Below are 23,478 nucleotides of genomic sequence, written 5' to 3'. Positions count from 1 at the left end.
ACCTTGGGTCTCCATGACGTTTCAAGAGATAAATCATTCCTGTCTATTGACTCACTCCAACACACCTTTCCACAGATCTCCTTATTACCCCCATCATTCCTCCAGTCCACCAGTGTTCCCAATATCCATGTTGCACTACCCTTCAGTACACCATAAGTTGTCAAAGAAGGAAAAGGCCTCAGGCCAACAGAAGCGCCGGTAGGCACCGTAGGCAGGAAATACACATTCTCCACTATTGGAACAAAAGCTTCTCTTTCATCACCCCCTTCTTCATCTCCCATCTCAGGCCCCATCTCTCCCTAGACCTCCCCTCCAGCAGTTACCTGTCACAGTATGGTGGTACCAGGGCCGGCTATGGGGGTGCCGTTCTACCCTCAGCCATAAAGTTAGCCAACTCCTGAAGCACCGGCCCATCCAGCAAAACCCCATCACCCCAGTAGTAAGGAGATTACATGAAAAGGGGGTTTCTTACAGTGTGTCACCCCAGTAGTAAGGAGATTACATGAGGAGGAGGTTTGTTACAGTGTGTCACCCCAGTAGTAAGGTGATTACATGAGGAGGAGGTTTGTTACAGTGTGTCACCCCAGTAGTAAGGAGATTACATGAGGAGGAGGTTTGTTACAGTGTGTCACCCCAGTAGTAACGTGATTACATGAGAATGTTTGTTACAGTGTGTCACCCCAGTAGTAAGGAGATTACATGAGGAGGAGGTTTGTTACAGTGTGTCACCCCAGTAGTAAGGTGATTACATGAGTAGGAGGTTTGTTACAGTGTGTCACCCCAGTAGTAAGGAGATTACATGAGGAGGAGGTTTGTTACAGTGTGTCACCCCCGTAGTAACGTGATTACATGAGAATGTTTGTTACAGTGTGACACCCCAGTAGTGGGGCATGTCAAAGGGAGGAGCCAATGGGTGGCAAAATTAGCTTTAGCCTAGGGTGACAAAAATCCTTGCACCAGGCCTGAGTCTCTATGACTAAGCGCAGCACTGTGTGAAACGCGCCAGGGGTTTCCTTGTACCTGTTTTTATCCTGTGAGATCCTAATAAAGCGCAAGAGTTTATACCTGATTACCTAGTGCTGGACATCCGTTTTCTGTGTGGACCTTGTTGCTTGAAGCTGGGGGGGGTGCCGGCAGGTCCGCTGAACAGGTGCATCAGAGTGGCTGGAGTGGAGCTGTATACTCCCAGGCACTGCTACCGGACCTGAGTGGTACACAATTCGTCAATACCATGTACATCTTCCTGGCAACACTGGGCTCTTCCTAAGTCTACTCCATTATGCGTACCTCTCTATTAAGCGGACCGGCAAGAAGGTTGCTAACCGTTTTTTTTTTCTAAAGGTTATAAATAGTCCCAGATCTGTCTAATGCAACACCGGATTGCCACTGCCAGACTCCTTGCCCATACTCACTTGTTGGCTCCAAATATCCCGTTGTTAGAGGAATGGACACTGAAAGTGATGTCACGGCCACCCCCCTCTCATGAAATCACTCCCCGCCCCCTCCATTCATGTCTATGGGAGGGGGCGTGGCGTGATGTCACGAGGGGCATGGCTGGAGAACGCTGGAGCACCGGAGTACCCCTTTAAATCAAAGGATGGTGTATTATATTGTTTAAGTACTATCGGCTATATACAGTACTTTATGTGTAGCAGAAGAGACAGAGAAAATAATACATTTCCCGTATAGAGTATATCTATGTGACCTAATATGCAGTGTTTTTCTTTCTTAGTTAAAGGGGTATTCCAGGATTTTCTTTTTTTTTATTTGACTATGCTACAGGGGCTGTAAAGTTAGTGTAGTTCATAATATAGTGTCTGTACCTGTGTTTGATGGTGGTCTCACAATGTGTGCTATGTGTTATGTGATCTTTGCCCTGGATGTTCATTTTTAGCAGCATACAAAATTAGTGTTGTATCAGGTTGTCCCAGGTAGCAGCACGGCCATAGACATTGCAAACCTAGTCAGGTGTTGAAAGGGAGCATGTTTGTGCTTTAATGGGTGGAGCGAACACTGCGCGGGAGGGAGATCATTCTCAAAAAGGCTGCAGGGTGTTGTGGTATTAAGCACAGCATGCAGGAAAGGAAGCTCAGGTGTGCTTCATCGGGTAGGGTGGCTGATGTGTGGAGGGAGATAAATCACCTTACACTTACAAGCAAGGGATCCTGGTGATTGTAGTTGGAGGGAGGGGACTCCAACAGGAAATAGCCATTTCACAAAAAGAAATCAGCAGCATTATGGTGGACTCACCACACTCAACAGCTAATGAGCTCCAAGACAAGCACGGATCCTTTCTAACCATCTTATTGTTTGACCTCTGTTTCCCATCTGTGGGTATGTGGGACTTTTTATCTTTGGTTATGGGAAAGTACCTACAAATTCACTTACATCCAACCCGCAAGTTTTGGGAATGAATATTTGGGAAGGGTAAGGGTTAATGATATAACCGTGCCCACCAGGAGGCACTAAAAACAAACCTGTACCCAGGCATCCCATGACCTTACGTTTCCATTGCTATGCAGGCTACACAACAGGGACAGTCATGAGCCAATAGAGTATTAGTACTCGAGTGGAGATGGGATTCATTAAGAATTGATGTTAATATGGCCGGACCCGCTCTTTAAGATCCTTTTCTTGGTGCTTATAATCATAAGAGAAATAAACTGCTATAATTTCATGAACACTAAAACCTAAATGAGCAGCTGTATAGTTGATGGGAAAATAATATAGAAAATGACTTTCTTTCCTGATGATGTCAAATAATCATTATGGAAATAGCATTTTATTGCTTATCTATATGGGAGGAAAATATGTATGGCAATTAAGCCGTTGAAGCGGTTTGACCACTACGGTCATACGTGCGATGGCATCTGCGGGCGGAGGAGAAAAAGTGTTTTATTTACATAATGTGTGTTAGTCAAATGCTGCTTATAAGACTGACTGGCGGGCAACCTGCAGGCATCAGTGCTGACACTATCGGGGCAAAATGTTTAGAAGTTGTTTAGCAAAAGATACAGGACGAGAGCCCATAGCCCCAGTCACCCCTAACCATGCCCTAACCACACCCTCAGCCATGTCACTGATATCCCCCGACAACACACTGCCCCCCCATTACTGAGATCCCTTAAAGCCCACTGCTCTCCGTCACTGAGATCCCCCCACAACACACTTGCCCCCCTCTCCAGCAGAGTCCCTTTGAATTTTGCAGATCTTCTGATTGCAGACACTGATCAATGCTATGCCATAGCATAGCATTGATCAGTGTTATCGGCGCTCTGTTGCTCCAGCCTGAATCTCAGGCATGGAGCAATAGATCGCCGATCAGACGGCAAGGAGGGAGGTAGGGACCCTCCTCGCGTCCTCTCAGCTGATCGGGACATTCCAGTTTTACCGTGGTGATCCTGATCAGCATTTTCTTTCATTTTAGACACGGCGATCAACTTTGATCGCCACATCTAAGAAATGAATGACGGACATATACTCTATCTACAACGTCGGTCCTAGACACTGTCTGCGCAGAGCTGAATAGACTTCTTACTAGTTCAGTCTTCATAGTTCTTCATTCAGATACCCCCAACGAGAAGAAAGCCTTCCTATGGACAGCCCCATCTTTCATGTATTTTTTATATTCTGTCCATTAATGAGTATTTTGGACTCATTCCTCATTTGCAAAAACTTTTGTGAACTCCCAGACCTCTGGGAAACAATGGAACTATATACGCGGTGGCTTCATTTTAACTCTTCCTGGGGGATGCGCAGTGCTCTAAGGCCAGAGACAGAGAACAAAACACATTGATGGGATCATAAATGTCTGTTCTTTAGCATTAGTCATAAAAAGGTTTTAGAAGAACAGAATACCCCGTCAGGCAATAACTTTAATGATGTAAAAATGGTTTCTCTGCGAGAGTCAGTCATCGTCTGCAGAGTCTGGGAAGAGGATGTCTGCAATTTGGAGACAGCGAAATTATTTCTGCTCACAAGACAAAAGGGTAAATGTCCTTAAAGGTTTTCTCAGCTGAGTTGTTAGTAGTTTCGTACAAGTTGAGATACTTTTTCGATTTTGAGGATTGTGGTAATGGGAGTGCTTGTAAACCAATCTGCAGAATGAATGGGCACCTTAAAGGGGTACTCTGGTGGAAAACAATTTTATTTTTTATTTTTAAACCACTGGTGCCAGAAAATTAAACAGATCTGTAAATTACTTTTATTTAAAAATCTTAATCCTTCTAGTACTTATCAGCTGCTGTATGATCCTGAGGAAGTTGGGTAGTTCTTTCCAGTCTGACTACAGGGCTCTCTGCTGACACCTCTGTCAGTGTCGGGAACTGTCCAGAGCGGGAGAGATTTGCTGTGGGGATTTGCTTGTACTCTGGACAGTTCCTGACACAGACAGAGGTGTCAGCAGAGAGCACTGTGGTCAGACTGTAAAGAACTACACAACTTCCTCTGGAGTATACAGCAGCTTATAAGTACTGGAAGGGCTAAGATTTTTAAATAGAAGTAATTTACAAATCTGTTTAACTTTCTGGCACCAGTTGATTTAAAAAATAAAAATAAAATTGTTTCCCACTGGAGTACCCCTTTAATCCCTTAAGGTTGCAGACACATTTTTATTTTCGCCTTTGAGTGCCATCTTTCCCATCCACAGACCTATAGGAGAGCTTGATTTTTGCAGGACCAATTGAACTTTGCAATAACACCCTTCACTTACTCCTGCAAAACATATTTTGGTTAGTTTTTTTTTTTTTTTTTACACCGTTCATCATACAGTTAACCGTTGGGGGGTATTCATGAAAACTGGGGTAGGTGAATATCTTTTTACTCCATTAAAGGGGTATAACAGGAATTTTTTTTTATTTGACTATGCTACAGGGGCTGTAAAGTTAGTGTAGTTCATAATATAGTGTCTGTACCTGTGTGTGACAGTTTTCTCACAATTCTTCCGTGATTTTCACTCCAATTTTTATTTTTAACAGCATACAAAATGACTGTTGTCTCAGATTTTTCCCAGCTTGCAATGCGGCCGAGACCTGACATCACTAGTCAGCTGATAACAGGGAGCATGTCTGCTTCAATGGGTGGAGCGATCGCTTGGTGGGAGAGAGATCAATCTGCAACTAATGCAACAGCTGTAGGCACCCTGATTGAAAACCACAGGTCTTTTGAATGGATGCAGCTCATTTATGTTTCAATGGGTGAGGTGGCTGATGTGTGGGAGGGAGGAAAATGGAATTGTGGGATTTGTAGTTAAAGAAAGAAAAGTCAAACAGGAACTATCAGTTCACAAAAAGCTAGCCACAGTGTTATGGTAATCTCACAGCATAGCCATTTAGCCCCAAGACAAGCACAGATCCTTCCTAAGCATGTCCATTACTGTCTGCCAGGTACGTACTAAAATCACCTTATGGTGGAGAACCCCTTTAAATCATGTAGTGGAAACTGTGTACCTGCACCAAATTTATTACACGGTACAGGGCATGTGGTAATTCTGGTGCTGATCACATTTCTTACATCGGTAATCCACTTTGTGCGACTTTTTAACCCGTGAGACTTATTAATAATGTTGTCCACCATTAGTTTGTATGATATTTTTTATTTGGTGGTGATTTGCCCCCTTTTGGGTGATTTGTGCCAAAGTATGTGACTTTTTCAAAAAGTCGCAGTTTCATAAATTCCTTAATTCTACAAAAGCTTAACTCAAACACATCTACCACAGGAAAAGTTGCACAAAAAGTTACAAAAATTGCACTGCGCCAAACAATTGCGACAAATTTACCCAGGAAAACCTGAGTAAAAGGCTTCATAAATACACCCCATTATCTTGATTCTTCTGGTCAGTAAAAATACAATGATAACCAATTTATTAAATTTTTATATAGTTTTTTTTATGATTTACGAGTTACTAAAAAGATATATACTTTTTTTATTTTTTATTAATGAGTATTTTTTTAAATTGCCCTGTTCTGATCCCTATTATTTTTTTCTACCTATGGAGATCACTTTTTTCACCGAGTTCTGTAGTTTTTGTCGGTACCAATTTGGTGTAGATCAGACATTTAGATCTTTTCTATTCCAGTTTTTCTGGGTTGTGATGTGACAAAAAACAAATAAACAAAAGAACACAAATTTTTTTGTTTATGCAATTCACCATAAGGGATCAATAATGGTTTATATTAATAGTTCGGCAGCAATTCCAAATATATTTTTTTATTTATTTTTATTAATTAATTAATTAATTAATTAATTAATTTTAAATGGAATTATTGAATTTTTATTATGGGAGGATTTTTTGTATATTAAAAAAAAAATATATAAATAAATAAATATATATATATATATATATATATATATATACACTTTTTTAATCCCCATCGGGACTTGTATGATCAATCATTTGATTGCTCATACAGATCAATGTAATACCATATCCTTACATTGATCTATTCTATCAATTATCTACTTTTGCAGGACTATGTTTGTACTTTGTTACTTTGTTATATTGTACTATTAGCTGCACAAAAGATGTGTTGGCGCATTTTTTTTTTTTTTTTGGGGGGGGGCTGAGCTCCATTAAAGGAAGCTCCATCACAAGAAGATGGGAATTGAGAGGAGAAAAACTGCATGTCCTGTCCCCTAAAATAATAGACACCCGACGAGTCCCATTTAAGTTAATGAGATCCGTTGGAACCCGATGTTGTCCATTGTGCAAAAGGTCCGTTCAGCTCCTTTGTTTGGTGCTCACAGTCTCAGGTCCTCTTTAACCCCTCGGGAACATCAGGCATTCATGTACCCCCTAGTTTCCCTCCCGCCATATGAAGTGCAGATAGCAGAGAGAGAGATCTACCAATCAAGGTTAATGGGTGGGGAAAAACCACCCAGGACCGCCCCAATGACTTCTGATTCAGGCGGCATGTGATGTCAGGTTCCTTTTAAACGGGCACTAACATTAAAACTAATTTTTGCTATTACACTCCTTATGGTAAATAAAAAAAATCTTTCTAATATACTTTGTTTAAAAAAATAAAGTTTTCTATGTTTCATTTGTGTTTTAAAAAAGCTGCCACTAGGTGTCTCCCCACTTGTCCAGAGCACATTCTGAACCCCCCCATCTCTCTCACACACTTTGGACTCTGGCTGAAGTCCAAAATCAGGAAATGCAATCGTGAGTGCTGAGGGGTGTGTATGCAGCCTTAGCCAATCAAAGCTCATCTCACACTGAACTGCTCTGGGCTGTGTGTGGCAAAGTGAGGGAGGAAGTTCTCCCCTGTATGGCTTCAGATGATGTCACGTATGCTGGGGAACGCCCCTTCCCAGTGTGTGAATCTGACTGAGACTGAGCAGAAAATACAGAGAAATATCAAGGTAGAAAACTAAAAAATAATAAAAATAAAGGCAGGAGGTGGTTTATCATGATGGGGACAGTGACCTGGGAGGTTTATAAAATTTAACAGGACCATCACAGGTACTCTTTAAGAGTATAAATACATTGTGAGCAGGTTGCACCGGGGGAATGGCAAGGTTTTAATGCACTTACATAAATGTGAACCCGATATGAATAAACTAAGAGCAGACATTCAAAACACACGAAATATGGAGCGTTCAGAATAGGCATAAGAGCAGAATTTGTGTTTATTTCAGTAGATTTGGTTGCTGCAGCCACATAAGTGTGTAGTGTGAATTTCACACCAATTAAATCTGTCAAGCCAGATTTAGACTTAGTCTCCTCTGTTCTATGTGTAGGAGGGGGGGAGGTGATTTAACATTTACATACAGAGACTGTTAAATGAACAGTCTCCATGTCAAATGGAAAAAATACTTAAAGGGGTACTCCACCCCTAGACATTTTATCCCCTATCCAAAGGATAGGTGATAAGATGTCTGATCACGGGGATTCCGCATCTGGGACCCCCGCGATCTCTGTGCAGCACCCAACATTCGTTAAGAACGCTGGGACCGGGCGGCGAGGGGTCATGACGTCACACCACACCATGCAAGTCTATGGGGGGGGTGTGATGGCTGTCACACCCTCCCATAGACATGAATGGATTGGTGTGACATCACAACCACGGCCATCCAAACCCAGCATTTTCAGAACACCAGGTTGCCAGAACTGAGATCACAGGGGTTCCCGGTGGCCAGTAAGCCGACCCCCGCAATCAGACGTTTAATCCCCTATCCTTTGGATAGGAGATAAGATGTCTAGGGGCGGAGTACCCCTTTAAGCCTGTTACTTATGCCCTTAATGGCACAATCACATACATGTACGGGATAGATCATTAAGATGTTAATGTTATTAAGAACAGTGATTGGCTGAGCGGAGCATCTTGGGACGGCACATCACTGGATCCAGGAAGAAGGGGTGATGAGTAGGGACTAAGAATATGGTGGCTGCAGGAGATCAGGTGGGTGAGTTCCACTTCATTTTTGTTTTTTACATAAACCCCAACTATGCATAAAAAAAAAAAATAATAATAATAATTTTCCCTGAACCATCTCCGATTTTTTTTAAATCAACTGGCGCCAGAAAGGTGCCAGATTTGTAAATTACTATTAAAAAATCTTAATCTTCCAGTATTTATCAGCTGCTTATTGCTCCACAGGAAGTTGTGTAGTTCTTTCCAGCCTGACCACAGTGCTCTCTGCTGACACCTCTGTCCGTGGCAGGAACTGTCCAGAGTAGGAGCAAATCCCCATAGCAAAACTATCCTGACAGTTCCTGCCACGGACAGAGGTGTCAGCAGAGAGCACTGTGGTCAGATTCAAAATATGCAACTTTCTCTGGAACATACAGCAGCTGATAAGTACTGGAAGGATTATGATTTTTAAATAGAGCCAGTTGATTTAAAAAAAAAAAAAAGTTTACCACGGGAGCACCCCTTTAAGGCTCGTATCGGTACCTTGAAAGTCGTCCTGGAACAATAGGCTGCTATCCGTTATTTCAAAGTTAAATCCATGAGTGAGACCTAATGGAGTGCAGATGTGTTCTCCCACTTCTGCATTGTTTCCCCTTAGATCGTAGGCTTTTAACACCTGCTTTCTGTTTAACACTAAACAATGTTAACGCGCCAAATGCCGAATAGAGACTTTTCTCTATTTTTGGGTGTTTTGTGCTTCGCAGAATCGTCTTTTGTACCATTTCTAATGAGTGATAAACACTCCAGCTGAAAACAATTAGAATTGCGCATTTCATCCTCCCACTGTTTATCAGTCCTCCACCGATCCGCATCAGGATAATAAATAAATAAATAAAACCCGATTAAATGAAATAAAATATTCTGTTATTTTCCTTTTTAAAGGGGTACTCCGCTGCTAGGCATCTTATCCCCTATCCAAATGGACCCCCGCAATCTCTGCACAGCACCCGGCGGCAGTGGTGACACTGGTCACACCACGCCCCCTACATTCATATCTATGGGAGGGAGCACGTCAGCTGTGCGGAGAACGCAGGGGTCCCAGCGGCAGGAACCCCCCACGATAGCAGCGGAGAACCCCTTTAAACATTATAACGGATGTTGGCAATAGATATGAACAAAACGGCTTGTGTGCCTATGTGTAACTTAAAGTCATAGCCACCTATAGGGGGCACTAGAGGAACAGTTCATTTCTTCTGGAGAAGATTTACTCATTGACCCCCCCCCCCCCCCCCCCAAAAAAAAAAAAAAATTATTCTTAGCAGCTAAACTCCAATTTAGTAATTTTTCATAAAATGTAGTAAAAGTTTCCATCTGCCTCAAATTTTCTAATTTTTTGGGACAACTAAACCAACTAAACCAAATGGACCAAATCAAAAGAAAAACACATAGTAAAAAACCGCACACGTTCCGTGTGCGGTTTTTTGCTATGTGTTTTTCTTTTGATATGGTCTGCTTGTGAAGATTTTAACATGTTCTAATAAAGCCTTATATTGTTTACTCGGGAGGTGGAGGTACCTACCGTCCTTTGCGTTGGCCGTGCTTCCGAACAAGACGCCCCACTAGGTGGTGAGCTGGCCCTACTTTTTTACTTGACATACATCATGGTAGCTTGTTAGACAGCATGCCTCCATATTGTGCCCGCAAAATATGCTCGACATAACCTCCTTTCTCCAACCCCCATCCCTCTCCCAGTTTGATTGACAGCCAGTTGGAAGCCGAGCCCCGTTTCCAAATCTCATTTCTCCACAGCTAGATCTAGGAACTAGATGTGGAAACAGGGCTCGGCTTCCAGCTGTCAGTCATGCAGGTACAGGTATTGAGGAGGGGGATCTAGGAGGCATTTAATGCCTCAGCACTTCAGGGGCTTGGAAATGCCTCTTTGATCAGCCCGACTGAGCAGCCGGGATCATTTTTATTTTATACACCGCAATCAACTTTGATCGCAGTGGCTAAAGAGTAAATGCTGGACATCACCATGAACGATGAGGTCCAGCATTAGCAACGGGTCCTGGCTGCTAATAGCAACTGAGATACTCCCACTAGATGTCCGCTCAGCACACATCATAGAACGGGAGCAGGCGCAGGGCGTACAGTATGCCCTAAGGTGTTACGGGGACCTGTCAATGCTTTCATGCTGCCTTAGGCATGAGTGACCTGGGTGGTGGCTTCTCCCCGCTCCACCTGCCTTGATTGCTTGATCTGTTCCTGTTTAGGTAATGGGAGTGATCTATTAATCAAGGCCGGAGGAACAGGGAGAAGTGACTGGGGACCTGACCTATCAAACAGGGCTGGTGGGGCAGGGAGTAGCTGCTGGGGACTGCCTTAATGCTGACAGCATGCGTCGGGTTATCGGGAAAGTAAAACGTATCCCCTATCCACAGGAACTCTCATGCCCCCCTAATACCCGGAAGTCTCCAGAATGGGGCCCACACTTTTCGGGACATACTGGTCTGGGGCTTGATCATCAGTGATTGGTGGAGCAGGCTGGCACTACCAAGGCCCATTAGTCTGGTGGGTGTCGGAGTGCTGCGAGTTAAGTAAGAGGCCCCATTCTGGAGATCTAGGAGAGCCCTGTGGATAGGGGATAAGTTTCTATTTGATGGATAACCTCTTTAAGTAGAATCCCATGGATTTTAAAGGGGTATTCCACAAAAAAACTTTTATTTATATATATATATATATATCAAATGGCTCCAGAAAGTTAAACAGATTTGTAAATTACTTCTATTAAAAAATCTTAAAGGGGTACTCCGGTTAAAACCTTTTTTTCTTTTAAATCAACTGGTGGCAGAAAGTTAAGCATATTTGTAAATTACTTCTATTAAAAAATCTTAATCCTTCCAGTACTTATTAGCTGCTGAATGCTACAGAGGAAATTCCTTTCTTTTTGGAACACTGATGACATCACGAGCACAGTGCTCTCTGCTGACATCTCTGTCCATTTTAGCAACCATGCATAGCAGATGTATGCTAAAGGCAGGATGGTGGCTCAGTGGTTAGCACTGTTGCCTTACAGTGCTGGGGACTTGGGTTCAAATCCCACTAAGGACAACAATAAATAAGGCGTTATTATTATTATAATAACATCAGCAGTGCTGTGCTCGTGATGTCATCAGAGAGCATTCCAAAAAGAAAAGAATTTCCTCTGTAGTATTCAGGAGCTAATAAGTACAGGAAGGATTAAGATTTTTTAATAGAAGTAATTTACAAATATGTTTAACTTTCTGCCACCAGTTGATTTAAAAGAAAAAAGGTTTTCACCGGAGTACCCCTTTAATTGTTTCAATAATTATCAGCTGCTGAAGTTGAGTTTTTGTTTTCTGTCTGGCAACAGTGCTCTCTGCTGACATCTCTGCTTATCTTGGGAACTGCACAGTTTAGAAGAGGTTTGCTATGGGGATTTGTTTCTAAACTGGGCGGTTCCCGAGACAAGTGTCATCAGAGAGCACTTAGACAGAAAAGAACAACTCAACTTCAGCAGCTCATAAGTACTGAAAGGATTAAGATTTTTTAATAGAAGTAATTTACAAATCTGTTTATCTTTCTGGAGCCAGTTGATATTTAAAAAAAAAGTTTTTTTCCTGGATAACCCCTTTAATTCAAAGCCTATATGGAGCTATAATATGGCGGCATGAATGAACCTCAATACCGTACTGATACTGAAAATAAAAAATATATAGTTCTGTCCTAAACCTGAAATGCGCATTTACATACATTAAAACTGATCAGAATTTAATGATATTCGGATTTGTTAATAATATCCTATTAACGTTTTCCAGAAATTCCTTTCTAAGATTGGCAAAGCTTTCCCTAGGAGAAAAAAAAAATACATAGCGCATTGTCCCGTAATGAAATGATAGTACTGCACAGATAATTGTGTTCATCTCTTTAATGGAAGTAAAGCTGGAAATTAATAGGGAGCATTTAATTGAGAAAGTAGCGGAGACGGGGTAATCCGGGTGCCGCGGCGTCTTCTTGTGTTTAGGGTTCTCATCTGAAAAGTAATTACCCGGCGGTCACCTCCGACTGTGATTAATCCTGTGTGTGCGGGTGAAAAAGTCATTTCCACAAACAAGTGTAAAATTAAAAAAGACAAAAAAGACATTTTTATATAATTGTGAGGAAACAAGTTTATTTTTTATATTTCATATCCTTATCTCTTGTTTCCGATTTTTATTCGCTTCATTCATAGAATTACTTTGTTTTTCCGGCTTCGTAATGAACCATATTTTGTGCAGACAGCGGCTCTCGGTGAATACGTTGCCTCCATACCATTACTGAAAATATTCTTATGTTCAATATTTTATTGTCAACTGAGAATAGGGGCTCGAGCACAAAGCCGTATTCCTGAGTCTATACTCAAGTCCAGCTAGACAAGATGTCTTAGACCACGTTAGTTTTCCCCAAAGTAAGAAACTGTACGTGTTGTTTTCCGTCTTGATCCATCTTGAATTTCTAGGCAGAGTATAAACAAAAAAAAAACGATAAAAAATGTAATAAAAGCAAATCTTAAAGAGAAAATTGAAAAAATTTTACACATTTATAACTTTTTTTTTTACAAATCAGAACAGCAAATAAAGAAAAATGAATACCTTGCTGGAGGTTCAACAACATGGTGTGAAAACTATAACCCTATAGTCACATCAGGTAGGGAGCAATGTCCTTAAACCACTGTCTTTACCTACTTTGATAATCCACCCTCAATGGCGACCCTTCAACTGGACAATGGTCCCTACTCTCACTAATTGCACAGGGTGTCAGTGAAGTCAGACAGGCCAGGTCAGCAACACACGGGCAAGGAAGTAGCAAAATGAGCAGGCCAAAGAGTCAAAACTATTAGGGAAGTGTAGTACAAAATCAGAACGAGAAGCAATGTCAGGGCAGGTAGAGTTTAAGCCAGGAGAGTAGTGTGGTACAAAATCACAAGGCAAGGAGGATCGATAGGTAACAGGCAAATGTCAGGTCACAGCTGGTGAACACAGGGAGTAATACAGTAGTGAACAATGCTGGTGATGGGTAGGAACCATAATCATTGACAACTCAACTAGTAAGCTGTCTGTTTAAATCTTCCACTACCTGGAGGTGTCAGCTGATTAGCTCGGCTCTCCCACCTCCTTATCAGCTGGACCAGCTAAGTCAAACATTGACGAACAGCCCTGCAACACAGGGACGTCATCAGGATGACAAGAGATGCCACCAGCCACGTCAAGTGAGGACTGGAGATGGCCAGAAACCTACATCTATAACCTTTTTAACCCCTTTATACAAAAGGACATATTATGACATCCTAATTTTGGTACTAACCACATAAGGACATTATATTTATGCTATTGAATCGTAGGCAGGCTCAAACCACCAACAGTTGGTTTTGAATGTAATACACAACAAAAATCCTGCTGTGATTGCTGATCCCGGCCTTTTAACTCGAGTCCTATGATCCAATCAAATCCACTAACAGAACTAGAAAAAGATGTTGGGTTGAGATACATAAATCCAGATAGTGCCAATAAAAAATTACAGCCTATCCCAAAATAAAAAAAAAAGTCCTCAAGAAAAACTACAAAATATTAAATTTGGTGTTATTCTTTTTCTATACAATATGCTTTTAATTAGCAAAAAACAAAAACATTAAAGCAAAGACAACGCTACCCCCCCCTTCTCCAACAGGTTTTGTAATGGGTATTTCTCTTTCTAAGCCGGACAGCAGCTCTAGCCCCTCCTGTTCAGCTACAGGTGCAGTGTCATGCATCACTGTGATGATGCCAGGGCCAATCAGAAGGCTTGGACAATTGGTCAATTGTGTCCAGCCTTGGTGACCACACCCTCTTGAGCTGCTCTACTTGTGCTGCATGTTCTTGCCTGTGATAAAGGATCTTTCCTTTGTCTCTCCCTCTGGTTTGCTATTGACTAGGTGTATTCTTGTCCTGATTTCCTGACTATTCAATCACATTCTGATTTTGTACCGCACATCTCTCTGTTACCAATTTGGCTTGCTTAAACCTGATTATATGTTTTTTTTTGTGTGCATTCCCTGTTAGTTCTCCTACAACTATGTAGTTGTTTAGTGCCCTGACCTTTTCCCTGATGTCCATATTGAGTTGTTTATCACTTTGACTTTGCCATGCTCTGCACCTTAGTAGTGTTATGATCTGCACTGTGGTTGGGGTTAACCTATTACATTGGTGGGCCCCCCAAATGGAAAGGACAGAGGTTAAGAGTCAGACTAGGCCACACTTATCTCTGCTTGGGTTTTGTTGCAAATTTTTAATCCTTAAAGGGGTACTATTTGCTTGCAGATTCCGTGTTTGTGACATCACACCCCCTCCATTCATGTCTATAGGAGGCGGCATGAAGGCTAGTACATGGCCATCATGCCTCCTCTTATAGATGTGAATGGAGGGAGCGTGGGGCCGGCATCACCAGTCATTGGGCACGAAGCATAGATCTCTCCGTGCACTGAACAACAGGAGTGCCGCAGCGGAGATCACGGGGATCCCCCGGGATTTAACATCTTATCCGCTATCCTTTCTATAGGGGATAAGATGTTTACAGTGGATTACCCCTTTAAAGGGGTTGTGCGCTGCCCTGCAGTTCGGAGCTCCGCTCACAGCGTCCGGAAGTTCATTACTCTGAACGCTGTATGCGGGCCTCCGTGTTGGCGGCCGCCGGGCGTGACGTCACACCCGGCCCCTTCTTGACGTCTTGCCCGCCCCCTCGTGACATCACGCCCGCCCCCTCTACCAAAGTCTATGGGAAGGGGGCGTGACATCGGTCACGCCCTCTTCCCATAGACTTTCGTTGAGGAGGCGGGCGAAATGTCACAAGGGGGCGGGCGAGACGTCAAGAAGGGGCCAGGCGTTACGCCCGGCGGCCGCGAACACGGAAGCCCGCACACAGCGTTTGGAGTAATGAACTTACGGACGCTGTGAGCGGAGCTCCGAACTGCAGGGCAGCGCACAACCCCTTTAACTGTTTCCTAAACAAGCTTATTTCTAGATACAGCCCAACAACCAAACCGGACTATAACAGGTTACATTATTGTATTATCATTTATCCATTACCCCATTTAGTGTCCATTAAACCACTATTGTCTATAGATTTAATTTATTTAAAAAAAAGAAAAAAAAGAAATGTAATTATAAATGAATGCAAAAAATAATCTGCAATAAGGTAATTATTAGGGAGGCTGTCAGCGGTCTAATCTCCATGCGAAACAAGATTCCTTTGTTACAAACTTCCAGCTGCAGAGCAGAATTCTAAAGAGGCGAATAAAGTGTCCTATAGTTTGTAACAACTTCTGCAATGGCACGATAAGAATGACAAAATAGAAGAGAAGTGAGCGGCACCTTCCTTCCAATACCTGCATTTTGCAGTCCCGGGAAGCTTTGTCTTGGAGCGGCGGCGGCCGCATTGTTGATTCCAGAACAATGTACGGCACAATGCAGCGCACACCGTATGAGAACGGCTGCCCGCTGGGCCTGATTACAGAGGATGCTGCTTCTGTTGAGACTTCACTCTCTGCTTCATTGAGTTTTATTCGTATTTATTCCATTTCTCATCAGCCGCCCGCCTATCGCAAACTTATTTCCTACTTTTGGCCTTTTGGGCGTTGTGGCATAAAAAGTATATTTTTTTGCGGGAGCAGTGATTTAATAACACTGTCGAGAATTGTCTTTCCTCGGGATTTAGAAAAAGAATATAGAGATGAATTGTTGTTGATTTTTTTTTGTATATTTATATATTTTTTCTTTCGAGGGGCATTATGGAAACACAAATTTATTGAAATTTTTTTTTTTTTTTTTTTTTTGCGGCAATGTGAATTTCCTGGGGAATTAATACAATGTAATTGTATAATAACTTTTTTTGCTCTCTCTCCTCCCGCTGAGTTATTGTAGAGTTACCTTTGCTCGGCGTACAGAAGGAATAAAATATTCCGGGGTAGCGTTATGACTTTATTAAATAAGAGTCGGAGAAATAATTAGAAGCGGCCAGGATGTAATGAGATGATCTGTTTTGTGAAGTTCTTAAAGGTGGGGGATCTCAGGTGAAGGCTCCGGTGCTCCGGGACGCCTAAAGGAGAATTTACACACGGTAGATTTGGTTGGAGAGATTTCTGCGACTTAAAGCATTAGTTCTATTCATCTGAATGAGGTTGTTTTGGCCGCAAATACGTGGATTTCTGTAAGCCCCATTCACATAGATGAGAGAGGGCTGCAACAAATCTGCCACATGGGAAAATACCCTTTCAGGCTCAGTTTCAATGCAATGGTTCCAATGGAGAATAATGCCCGGACACCATAGTATAGCTCTATACCATATTACGGTGCCATATGCAACTGTATCGGGGTGAATTCGCACGTGAACCTTTTAATGATGCTTTCTCTCTCGTGTGGTTCTATTCTCATACACAGTAGCACAACAATTCTTGGGAGTTTAAAGGGGTACTTTGCTGCTAGACATCTTATCCCCTATCCAAAGGGTCCTGCTGCTTGGGCCCCCTGCGTTCTCCGCAGCAGTGGTCATGACTTCACACCATGCCCCCTCCATTCATGTCTATTCATGACACGCCCCCCTCCCCTAGACATGGATGGAGGGGATGTGGTAGGACGTTACAACGGGGCGTGGCCGGGACGTGACGATCAAGGCCTCCAGCTCCAAGCATTCTGACAAAATGTTCAGAACGCTGGAGTACCTCTTAACTCAGGCACAAAATCTTAGTGGTTACAATGTCTCTAGGTGACATGAATCCAGCAATAACATACTCAACAATTCAAATATCTCAGCTTTCCGTTCTCTTCACTATCTGTCTCCCCATTTGCCCATTTACAGACCACACTAAATATTGCCACTTAAATATTGCCCATTAGGCTACCTCCTTCTTCCGTTGCCTTATAAAAGCTTTCACCGCCATTATTGAGGTCAGACTCTACTATGGACCTCCCTCTCAGAAACTTTACTATTGCACCCACTGTGTACTGATCCCACCCTACTACTTTAAGACTGCCCAACAAGCCTAAAACCCAGGCCCTACTTTCTAGGTCACTCCCAAACCTGCAAAGTAACCTAACGTCAATGCAGCTATCTACTGGTCTCCTTAAATGGGCACTATCAGATACAATGACTTGTGATATGTTATAAAGCATGAAAAAACAATATGTTTTGCAATTGAATTGTTTTCATCAGAAAATTTTCAGTATTTCATAATGAAAAAGCCAGTCAAAAAAGTGGCCACGAGAGATTCCCCTGCCTCCTGGGAGACGTACCAGTTGTGCAGTGTCCAGTGGTCATGGACACATCATGGACACCATGAGTGATTGACAGGGTTACAGGCAGGTCCAGAGCTGCTGTGCTTGCTTCCGAGTCAGAGCAGAGTGAGGGAGGGGGAGGAGTCATCACAGTGAGGAGAAGAGAGGGACACGCCCCATGCTTCTGCATGGACAGAAACCTCACTGAGCAAGTGATGGCAAGTAAATAAAGGTCATTCTGAGAGAAATATAGGTTGTAGACACATAAAAATGTACATGATCAGGATGAGGTACTGAGCAAGATTATTATTTTTGTTTTCTGGGTAGAGGTATGCTTTTAAAGTAGAAAGCCCCGAAACAGGACCCATCTACAGCTTCTTCTGGGTTTTAACATAACTCTTCTCACCCCACATAGGTCACCAATATGGGACTGATTTTGACCCACAGCCCTGGCAGACTCCCCAGAGCGAGCTTCACCAGTACTGACTATACCCTCTACACCACTTCAGTGATGGCATACATGTTATAATGCAAACCACCTACTCCCTCTGCCAGCCTCAGGAAGTAGTCGTGATAGTTTTACTAGACTCCTTCATTTTTTGAGTCCTATCATGCACTGCACAGGTGACACTATATTGCCTTGACCCAACCCCTGCTAGTACTAGTACTAGGCCTTAACGGGTTCATATTAGTCTTAATGCGGCCTGGGCCCCTTGTGGCTTTCAGCCCAAAGGACCCGCATCTCTATCACCAAGCACAACAATATAACATGGTGGTGCCACCAGTAGTCCAAACATCCAAAGTCACAGACAACTATTTACAACAAGGCCTGGATGGGAAAATATATAACTTTTCCCTGTATATGCTTTAGCTGTGCTTCCTAAGACTAGAAGAAACTTTGCTTATTTATGTAGTAGGCTATATATTTTGTTAGATACAGCTCACTTTCTCTCTGTTTTAGCTCTGGGTGTCTTTATTAACATCTTGCACTTTGCCTTTAAAACATACTCTGCGGATGAGACGTGCAGATGTAGCAGAGCTGCGCTATCTATGACAACCTCTTATGTAATGAAATCATGTTGATGGACAAGGGTCTGGGTTCAGAAATCCTCTGTGGTTTGCTGTCATTTCTGGGGGGGAAGTTGTAGTCAGCCGTTCACTTATTCCTGTAACACATAAGTGGTTCGCCATCCTGGTCTATAGAGGCCAAGTAACATATAGAAACAGAAGAGTCCGGCACTGCTGCCAATACCAAACAACCACTCGACTAGTAGACACCAGCTGCTCTCAGTGGATGTCAAACAGGGGTGCACTCCCAATGTAGTAGAATCAAATGACAAAAAAACTAAGTAGTGGAAGGATGCACTCACCCGATAGATTTGCTTGAAGGGATTTATACAAACATACAGCGGGTAGAAACAGAGGAGCAGCCTCACAGCGACAGACTGTTTCCTGCGCTTGGGCGCAGGAAACAGTCTGTCGCTGTGAGGCTGCTCCTCTGTTTCTACCCGCTGTACATTTGTATGCTGTCTGCGAATAAATCCCTTCAAGCAAATCTATGAAGTGAGTGCATCCTTCCACTGCTTTGTTTTTTTGTCATGTGGTCTATAGAGGGCCATCCGTTCATGTACTTCACATCATAATGTTGGTCCGGTAGAAGCTCACAAGAAGCCGGCTGTATTATACAGCAGCCAGGATTAGAGATAACTCCGATCCTGGTTGTTGAAGCCCCTAGATGCCATGATAAGCAGTTGGGCAAAAAAGGACCCTCTCAGTCACCCCTACCCACAACATGACTGAGAGATGCAGAGAGATTGAGATGGCCACACAGGTCATTTTGAAGGTCACTAGGCCTGGCACCTCACTACATATAAAGCGAAAGAAGAATACTGTGATCCAGGAAATCCATAAAACATATCAATCCTTTATTTATTTCCACCACCTAGCTAATAACACTTCAATGAAAACGGACGCGTTTCGAGAGCATGCGCGCTCTTGTCACCTCAGTACCCCTTGTACACTCAGCATAAAACAGTACACTGCAATACTGTGTATGAGTATTGCAGTGTACTATGCAAGCGATCAAGCAATGGCTTCTTCAAATCTCTTAGGGGGATTATTAAGATTAAGTCAAACATTTTAAGTAAAATATTAAAATATGAAAAAAAATAATAAAAAAAACTCAAAATAATTGGTAGTGAATAAAATGCAAGAAAAAGTACAAAAAATATGTATATTACCTCCCAAAAAAGATGGATTAAAAAAAGTGATCAAAAATGTATTTATTTATGGTATCAATAAAAAGAACAGCTCACCCTGCAAAATACGAGCCCTTAGATGAGTCCCTGTAGACAGTAAAGAACGAACCATCTAAAAAAAAATTGTCCAGCAAAAAACAAACCTTCATGCAGTAATATTGAAGGGGGGCGGGCACCTTTTGGACAAAACGAATATGTCGTGTATTTTTGTATGCGCCATAACTTACTGAATTAGACAGCTCTGCCAAATGTCATACACATTAATGGAAAATAGAAGTAGTGTGTAGCTCAACTTAGACTAGAAAAAGGGAAAATATATGTATCCGAGGTGATCTGGTGTTGCCTTCACCCAAAAAAGGCCATATAGGCAAAAAATAAAGATAACGTTGATTTGACAATCGATTAAAAAAAAACAGTCCTCAAAGATACATAATGAAAAAAGTGGATAGAGAAGGATCCAATAAATGTAATGAAATGTATTCAATACAATAAAATAAATACAATAAAGATAAAAATGAAAATAAAAATGCTGGTGAATTAATAAGTCTCCAACTAGGGCGGCGGGAGACTTATTAATTCCACCAGTATTTTTATTTTCATTTTTATCTTTATTGTATTTATTTTATTGTATTGAATACATTTCATTACATTTATTGGATCCTTCTCTATCCACTTTTTTCATTATGTATCTTTGAGGACTGTTTTTTTTTTTATTGATTGTCAAATCAATGTGGTGAACCAGGAGAGTTGTGGTGTCTGGAGTGCTGCGGTGATATAAGTGTAGGGTCTGGTAGTCTTAACCCTTAGATGTCGTGACGCCAGGGGGGGGTTTCCTTAGTGTTAATGGTCCTACCGCCAACCGTCCCAGAAACGGTAGGGAAAATAACGGAATGTCCACAGCTGACTTTATGAATAAACTGAAGAACTTTACTTGAAGCTTTTATGCAACAGTCTTTATACATAACAGTCTCTTAAGAGGTAACCGGAATGCAGGTTCCTCACAGGTCTTGCTGGGACTCTGAAGCAATGAGCTTTTGATGCAGGCCACTGTGCTACTAATTATAATATTTTAGCTGATAGTAGTCACACAGGATTTGATAGATTGAGCTTTGTAACTCACGGTTTAGTGGCTGCTGGTTCTTTCAGGCTTTGGCCTTGTTGAATTGAGATTTGTGCTGAGATATTTGTGCTTCTTCAGTGCAGGAACTAAGAGCCAAGAGAGTGAATTTAGTGGCTACAGCCCTTTATATAATAAGGGGCTGGACTAAGCTCATTGGTCAGCAAACCTGTAAGTCCTGAACCCAGTGAACTCTGGGTACATCACATGACTCTGGAAGGTCCTTAAGCAAGTATACATTACAACTGTACATCACGTGACCCAGGAAAGGTCCTATACATATATATTTCCTATACATTTATGTTATCCTTATATATTAAACAATATACAATCCATATGAGGTGACCAGGGGTAAGCCCTGCAGGAGAGTATTATGGGAATGAAGGGACTCTGGCTGAGGGGACTTTAGACAGGGACAGGACCAGGTCCTGTACCAGGACACCACATCAACTTCAAATGTCATACACAGTTTTGCCACGTGAACATACTGGACTCTGCTACATCTTTGAGAATCAAATTCATTTGCAGAGTTTTACGGCACCAACAGCGCTCCCAAAGGTGACCATGAGTGCGACGTGTTTCTGTCCACTGTTATTATGTACTATATTATAAGAACTCAGTTTTCTCTATTTCTTTTGAAGAAAACTCATCTAAACCTGATTTCAATATTCTATTAATAAGTCTTTGTGTATAAATAGGAGATGTCTGGAGTAGTAGAGCGTCACTCAGGCCGACATTTAATAAAGATAGGCATGATTTATCTGAGATCCCCGCTCTCCTCCGCTTTCCCTATGTTACAGTGATTTACTATGTACTGCCATGCCTTGTGTATCTCCCAATTGATGGATATGACAGTCTCCTGACAACATTTTAAATTTATGTTTGTATTTTCTTTTTTTTCTGCACCGATAACAGGCGCCTTCTAGAAACAGTAATTGTACAGGTAGATTAGATCCTTTTACAAGGTCCCTGATGGTGATGATAGGTGACACTGACACCTGACAGAAGTGTTATGTTCATACACCATATAAAAATATACCATAATGACAGGAGAAGAAGGGCAAACCACCAATCTACCTTGGGCATGCAGCAGGGGAAGACTAATTATTCGGGCAATACCACCTATGGCCACTGGGCGGCCACAGCCTCTACCACGTTTATCCACCTATTGTTATCTTCATGCCCCGACCCTGATCATTCAGGTGAGATGTATTGTGTGTTAACCTGTTATCTCTGCCCTATCACTTTTATATATTTTATATTTGTCTACTTATCCATGGAGGTTTAGTGTTGTGAATGATACATATGTCCTCTGGTTTTGTGGTCTGAATGATACATATGCTCTCTATTTATTATTGTATTTTGACAACATGGCCATTATTGTTCATAGACCTGGATATTTTTGTAAGGGTCACGGCAGGTGGTGGATCCTCTGGGCCTGTGTGGATGATGACGTGAACCATGCCAGGAGGAGGAGTCTAACCAGAGTTTAGTTTTAACCAGAGCCTGCCACAAAGTGGGATGGTCTTGCTGCGGCAGGCGTCACCCAGGTCACTACCCCTGGCACGACTCATCCACACAGGTTGCTGGGATGAAGCGTAGTACAGAAGGATAAAGACAAGACATGGCCAGGATAGCTAAAGGTCAGGGCAGGCGGCACAGTAGCAGGGTCAAGTCACGGAACTAGGATAAGGCACACGGATAAACAGGAACACAGAATGTTTTCACTGGGGCACTAGGGCAACAAAGATCCGGCCCGTGAGTCTTGGGAGGGGGCTGATACTTATAATGGAAGGTGCAGGTGAATTCACTAATTAAGGGTATACTGGCTAAAGGACCTCTGTAGTGCAAAATAACTTATCCCCTATCCAAAGGATAGGGGATAAATTATAGATTGCGGGGGGGTCAGAGCGCTGGGGCCCCGGGATCTCCTGGACAGGGCCACAGCAGTATGCTGGAAAGGGGGCGTTCCGTCCCCGCATGACGCGGCACCCGACATGCCCCCTCAATGTACCCCATAGAGATACATGGAGGGGGTGTCTGCCACGGCTTTCTGCTGGGATGAAACTTCACTTTCTGCAGACTACCACGGCCCCGTCCAGGAGACCCCAGGGGGCCCCAGCGTTCCTTATTTAATCACAACCCCGTCCTCACGCAACAGTAGTTCTGACTGGGGGGAGATGCTTCCGATGCTGGCTGGTTACTAACTTTCTTGCAGCAGGCAGAGTGGCGCCCCCATCAAGAGGGCGCTCTTGGCAGCTGCCTCTTTTACTTATAAACAGGACCGGCCCTGGTCTCCACCAACCTGTCCAACCGCTCACTTCTATCTCCAACCTTTGAAGCCACGCAGTTGCCCATAAAGCTTGTAGCAACATTGGAACTAGCATGTGTCTTGTTGTTTGAACCCACAGGAGAGCCATTGACAAAGCTGAGGCAAAATAGGG

At 42.6% G+C, this 23,478-nt stretch overlaps 1 long non-coding RNA gene across 1 annotated transcript in view; it reads right to left on the bottom strand.

Moving 5' to 3' along the window:
* Positions 1-12,579: 12,579 nt before the first annotated feature.
* Positions 12,580-23,478, bottom strand: part of LOC130275284 (uncharacterized) — a 176,354-nt gene continuing 165,455 nt past the window's right edge. Inside the window, exon 3 of the long non-coding RNA XR_008844719.1 lies at positions 12,580-12,869. This is a non-coding gene — a long non-coding RNA (uncharacterized LOC130275284). The remainder of the gene's footprint in view (positions 12,870-23,478) is intronic.

This window comes from Hyla sarda, chromosome 6 (assembly GCF_029499605.1).
Source record: "Hyla sarda isolate aHylSar1 chromosome 6, aHylSar1.hap1, whole genome shotgun sequence".
Lineage (NCBI taxonomy): Eukaryota > Metazoa > Chordata > Amphibia > Anura > Hylidae > Hyla > Hyla sarda.
Note: the sequence above shows the minus strand (reverse complement) of the source record. Positions and strands in the feature narration are given on the sequence as shown.